This window comes from Zootoca vivipara, chromosome 7 (genome assembly GCF_965207765.1).
Source record: "Zootoca vivipara chromosome 7, rZooViv2.hap1.1, whole genome shotgun sequence".
In the NCBI taxonomy this organism is placed as follows: Eukaryota; Metazoa; Chordata; class Lepidosauria; order Squamata; family Lacertidae; genus Zootoca; species Zootoca vivipara.
Window position 1 is genome coordinate 94,789,965 of NC_142590.1, and position 6,050 is coordinate 94,796,014.

Below are 6,050 nucleotides of genomic sequence, written 5' to 3' on the forward strand. Positions count from 1 at the left end.
GGAGCAGACGAGATGCGCTTTTCAGGGAGAAGCTGAAGGTCAGGAGCAGCTGCTGCAGGGGGGGGGCGTGGAGGGGGGGCTGCCCCACGGAGAAGGCGCTAGGCCAGGAGGGGATGAGAAGGAAACAAGAAGAGCCTGCTGCTGGATCAGGCCCAGGGCCCATCTAGTCCAGCATCCTGTTCTCACAGAGGCCAACCAGGTGCCCCAATGGGAAACTGGCAACCAGGATTTGAACACAAGAGCACCTTCCCCTCCAGCTGTGCAGGCTGAGGAGAGTCATCCTGGCTAGTCAGTGGCAATGGGGGGGCACAGGGGCAGTTGCCCCAGGCGCAAAATTGTTAGGGACACAAACTTTCAACACCCAGTGCTGTCTCCATACAGCTGTGCTTCTCCATCACTGGGCTCGGTTGAAAAGAACTTCTCCACGTGAACCAGGAAGCGACTTTTCCCGGCAACAGAACGACTCTTCTTTTCTTATCTCTACGGCCATAACCTCCTAGGTGATGTCGACCCCATGAGGCAGTTGAATGCGCAGGCGCACTCCATTTCCCTCCCTCCCCCTCCCCTCGGTGTGGCTCCGGGTGCTGGCATCCCACGCTACGCCACTGTGGCTGGTAGCCCTTGACAGCCCTCTCTGCTCCTCCATGTATTTGTCTGATCCTCTTTTAGAGCCATCTACGAGAGTTGGTGGCCCTCCCTTCCTCCTGAGGGAGGGAGTTCCGTAGGTTAACTCTGAACTGCTTGAAGACAGCTTTTCTTACATCCATCCTGGATCTTCCAATATTCAGCATCATTGGATGTCTGGGCATTCTAGTGGCAGGTGAGAGGAAGAGAAATGTTTCCCTCTCCCCTTTCTCCATGCCAGGCGAATTGCAATCATGTTGCCTCTCACTTTCTTTTTCTTTAAACTACAAAGTCCCGAACGCTGCGACCGTTCTTCATAGTGCAGCCACGCCATCCCACCCTCAATCCTTCCAATTTGGCAGTGGAGCAAACCCAGGCGGACGCTGAGCTCTCTGTCTCCAGCAGTGGGACAGACCTTGCAGACCCTCCCAGTTTGCTTGAAACGCGAGGAGCTCAGGGGGGCTTCTCTGCCTTTTGCCCACCAAGGCTGGCTTCTCCCCACTTCCTTCTTGTCTGGACTCCTTTTTCTCCAGGTCCCCGTGAATTCAGGCCCTGTAGGGGTTTGGGTTACTAATTTATTAATCTTCCCTAAACTGCACCCTGGAAGGCGCAGGTCCTACTCAGAATGGTGGAAACGTGCCAAGAATTTCCACATTTCTGTGATCAGAGCCAGGATTCGAAATGGTGTTCTGGGGTGTTTATTGGGAGGGGAAATGTGCAGACTTGGCCACACAAACTGCTGCGCCCCCCAGCAAATGCCCTCCAGCCATATACCCCAAGCAGGAAATCCTTCACCTATAGGTTGCTGACAGAGGCTGGCCCAGATTGTTGAATCTTCTGAACACTCCAGTTTAAGAAGGATGTGGACAAGCTGGAAGGTGTGCAGAGAAGGGTGACCAGGATGATCCAGGGCCTGGAAAGCAAGCCTGATGAGGAACGGTTGAAGGAGCTGGGCATGCTTAGAAGAGAATGATGGAGGGGTGATCTGACGGCCATCTGCAAAGAGCTGAAGGGCTGCCATGTGGAAGATGGAGCAAGCTGTTTTGCTGCTGCTGTAGAGGGGGGACCTGCAAAAAGGGAAGGGAGGGGGCAACTGCCCCCCCCCGCTGTCCAGGCCAGCCAGGGGGGGCCTCTCTTTGTCCAGGAGGTGGCAGACACAGAGTCCTCCTCCTCCTCCTCCTCCCATAGCCCTGATCAGCATCCAGCCGGTGTAAGCTGGGTAGGAAAAAAAAACATTTGAGAATTGGGAGTCGGTGAAAGATTACATTTATTTGTTATAAACTGATTATTTTTCTGTTTGGCTGAGGCTGGCTGGTACAGCTGACACCCTGAATTGTGATTTATATTCATGTTTAGTCATTTATAATGAAGAGCCGGGAACTTGCTCTCCTGGAGACGGGCGGCCTGGTTTCACCTTCCTGCCTCACAGGGCCCCGGAGGTAGAATCATAGAATCATAGAGTTGGAAGAGACCACAAGGGCCATCCAGTCCAACCCCCTGCCAAGCAGGAAACACCATAGGTAGCCCAGCCCAGATCCCAAATGGCCCCCATCCAGCACTCCTTCTGCCACCAGACACTTTTGGGAATGTGGAAGGCCCACTTCTTCTCCAGATAATGGAGGGGGTAGCGAGGGGCTCAGTTGGTGTGTCCTGCTTTGCCCATCACAAAACCATGGCATCAATGAATTGTATAATTGGATGGGACCTCGAGGGTCATCCAGTCCACCCCCCTGCAGTGCAGGAATCTCAGCTAAAGCATCCCAGACAGATGGCTATCCAACCTCTGCTTAAACATCTCCAAGGACTTGGAGTCCACAACTTCCCAAGGGAGACCGTTCCACTGTCAAGCAGCGCTTACTGTCAGAAAGCTTTTCCTGAGGTTTAGTCGGAATGTCCTTTCCTGTAACTTAAAGCCATGGGTTCAAGTCTTCCCCTTCGGAGCAGTAGAAAACAGGATTGTTCCACCTCCCATCTGACAGCCCTTCAGATATTTGAAAATGGCCTTACCTCACATTATAGAGAACCTCTCAGTGAATCTTTCAACCTTTACTAGATCCTTTGATTTCTAGAAGATTTCTAGAAGATTTCTAGAAGATTTCAAGTTTGATCAGAATTTAATTCTGGCCCAGGATCCCTGTGTAACCCAGACCAGACAGTTCAAGGAGGGTTAGGTGCTGCCCTCTTGGACTCCACCTCAGTGTCCTTGGGGTGAAATAAAAGGCAATCCAAACCTGACTAGAAGGGGTGGGCTCCCCCACACAGATGCAAAAGGTGGCTGCAGCTCCTCACCTGTAGCAGGTGAGGGTTTTTTGGGAGGGAACTACACCTGGGTGACCTGACCAAGGAGCCCCTTTACCTGATAAAAGGCCCACTGCGCCCCTTTAAGTTTATCTCTCTGGGTGGTGTTTTCTGCCTCCACCCCATCTGAGATGCATCTTTGGCTAAGCAATGGTCCTCCTGTGACGTGGTTAATGGCTGAGCAGCTGGACTTGGGGGGATGTTTAGACACAGGCAATTAGAGCAGCCGAACCAGAATGTACATCTTTCTTAATTAAAGTTCATCAGAATAAAACCAACACCACATTTTGTGGCACCTTAAAAGGCTAATATCGATATGGTCCTTTGAGCTTTCATGTGTTGGGGTGAATTTCCAAAGTTGTGAGGAAAAGGGAAGTCCCCCACCTCTCTCCTCAATTAATCCCCAGGTCGATTAGTCTGAGAGGCAGCAACTGACCCATGAGTGGGGATTTGAACCCGGGTCTCTGCCAGGTCTTAATCTAAGCCCCCCCCCCGCTGCCTCTCCACAGCCCTGACCTGAGACCACCTTCCTCCCTTTGAAGAGAAGAGGGGAGACGGCTTCTCCGCTGCAGGGGAGAGAATCAGGGCCATGTGCTGGTTTGAAAGAGGGGAATTGCTAATATAATCCTCAAAGGGTTTGCTTTTTCCTTTTTCCTTTTTTAAAAATCTAATATCTTCATTTCCATACCTTTTTTAAGCTAATTTGTGGAAAATTAAAATGGCGAGGCCCACAAAGGCTGCATTTTAATTGAATCTTGTATCTGAGCTGTGGCGCGGAGTCTCTCTTGGCCTCCTTGATTAGCCTCCTCCATTAAATCATTTTTGCCTCGTTTAGCTGAGATACCGTCTCCTTGCGAGGCCTGGGACTTGGGGACTGGAGGAGCAGGAGGAGGAAGAAGCTCTCGCCATCCTTCCATGCCAAAGCAGGTGAGGGCCCACCATGGTGCCAGGAGGGACAGAGGGAGGGGGGAGGTGGCTAGACCCACCCAGCCTTGTCTGAGGTCTAGGGGGCTTCAGGGGCAGCTGCCCAACACTCAGCCCTTGGCCAGGAAGACCCATCTTGGCTCAGACATAGAATTGTAGAGTTGGAAGAGCCCAAGGGTCATCTAGTCCAACCCCCTGCAATGCAGAAATAGGGACTCCCCTGCCAGGCTAGGAAGGTGCAGCAGGTTGCCCAGGATAGGGACCGTGCAAGGTACCCTCAATCCAGCACATCACCATCACTGGATCCCTGGCACCAGGGCCACCTGCAGAGGGATGTTTAATCATTTGACTGTCACTGAAATGGGAATGTATTGATGAAAGGGTTTAACACTGCAGTATTCTAAGGGACTCTGAGCTTTCACTGAGTTGATAATTAACTATCACTGTTTTCTGCTAGCTCACACATGAGTATTTAACCTTAGATTAAGGCAGGCATTGGCAACCTCCGGCCCATGGCCGTTTATCCAGCCCATGGGCCGCCCGTGAACCGAGCCGCCCACTTGGCAAGTCCCCCGTGCACTGTGGTAAACTGGCGCAGCGCGGTGTGGGGACTCGCCGAGCGGCGCCGAAAATCACGTCTATGCAGCCGCAGAAGCAATTTCTGGCGCTGCGGACATTCTGGAAATGAGCAGCCAGCACCGGAAATCGCTTCTGCGCAGCCGCGGACATGTGCAGAAGCCATTCCCGGTGTTTGGGACATGGGCAGAGCGGCACTGGAAATCGCTTCTGCACCTGTGGGGCCCATGTCCGGCCCACGGACGATAGACCGTGGGAATCCTCCGGCCCACGGGCAGAAAACATTGCCGATGCCTGGATTAAGGTATTGAATGGCAAATTAGCCATCTTGGAAGCATGGTGACGGAAGTTTCTTTTTCTCAGACTCTCGGAGAGTAAGGATGTAACTGAAGCTCTCCAGGTTCACCCAGACTCAGGCTGGAATCCAGGCTGTGGTCGGAGACAGAGCTCTGCTTCTTGGTCTGTTGGAATTATTTCATATTTTGTAAGATGTTGAGCCTGTGTCTTGGACGGGTATATGTCTCATGGACAGATTGTGAAGCTGAGGCTCCAAGACTTTGGCCACCTCATGAGAAGAGAAGACTCCCTGGAAAAGACCCTGATGTTGGGAAAGATTGAGGGCACTAGGAGAAGGGGACGACAGAGGACGAGATGGTTGGACAGTGTTCTCGAAGCTACCAACATGAGTTTGACCAAACTGCGGGAGGCAGTGCGAGACAGGAGTGCCTGGCGTGCTCTGGTCCATGGGGTCACGAAGAGTCGGACACGACTAAACAACAACAACAACAACAACAACAACAACAACAACATGTCTCATGGAATTGTTTCGATGTATCATTTGATATTTTTGTTTTGTTTTGAAGAAAGTTCTGCAAGTGAAGCTGCTGAATAATATCTCATGGGTCTGGACAATGCTCCATGTCCAAACAGAGTCAGTTTTTAGGCATCCAGTTGCTTCAAATAGCACAATATTAATATCTGCAATAACAGATATGCAAAGCGGGGGGGGGCGGCAGTGGAGGGGTGGGCACCACCCACCTCCTCCTGGTTCCGCAGTTTGCTGATTCCGGGGCCAGGGAGGGAAAGGAAACCTGGAGGAGGAGGAGGAAAGATTAGCAGGCAGCAGCTGGTTTCATCAAGCCAATGCCAGGAAAAAGGAATCCCTGAACGAGAGAGAGAGAGAGAGAGAGAGAGAGAGAGAGAGAGAGAGAGAGAGAGAGAGAGAGAGAGAGAGAATTGGAAGGGAAGGATGAAGCCCAGCGGACCCCCAGCAAGTGATGGAAGGCAGGAAGAGCTCCTTGTCAGCTGTGGGGATGGATGGAAGGAGTTGGAGAGAGAAGTGAGAAGTGCCTGGTGGTCTCCACAGAGCGATTCAGGCAGTTTGAGATTCTTCCAGCCAGAGCGGGGGGGGGGGGCTGACACTCATAGAGCTCTAGCAGTGCAGACCTGGAAGGGGACCCCGGGTGGAGGTTGCGTCCAGGATGTGTCAACCTGCAAATTCCTGTCCTGCCGCCCGATTTGTCATTTAATCAAAGTGTCTCCTGGCACACCCTCTCTAACCCAGTCGCAGCATAGCGCCTCTCTTGTATTAAGAGCTATTATTTATTTCGCTTCTATTCAGGCCACCT

General features: G+C 52.1%; 1 long non-coding RNA gene across 1 annotated transcript; it reads left to right on the forward strand.

Moving 5' to 3' along the window:
- Positions 1-380: 380 nt before the first annotated feature.
- LOC118089038 (uncharacterized) lies at positions 381-5,316 on the forward strand. Its single transcript, XR_004693077.3, has 3 exons — positions 381-820; positions 3,758-3,849; positions 4,786-5,316. It is a non-coding gene; the product is annotated as an uncharacterized LOC118089038 (long non-coding RNA).
- Positions 5,317-6,050: the final 734 nt, after the last annotated feature.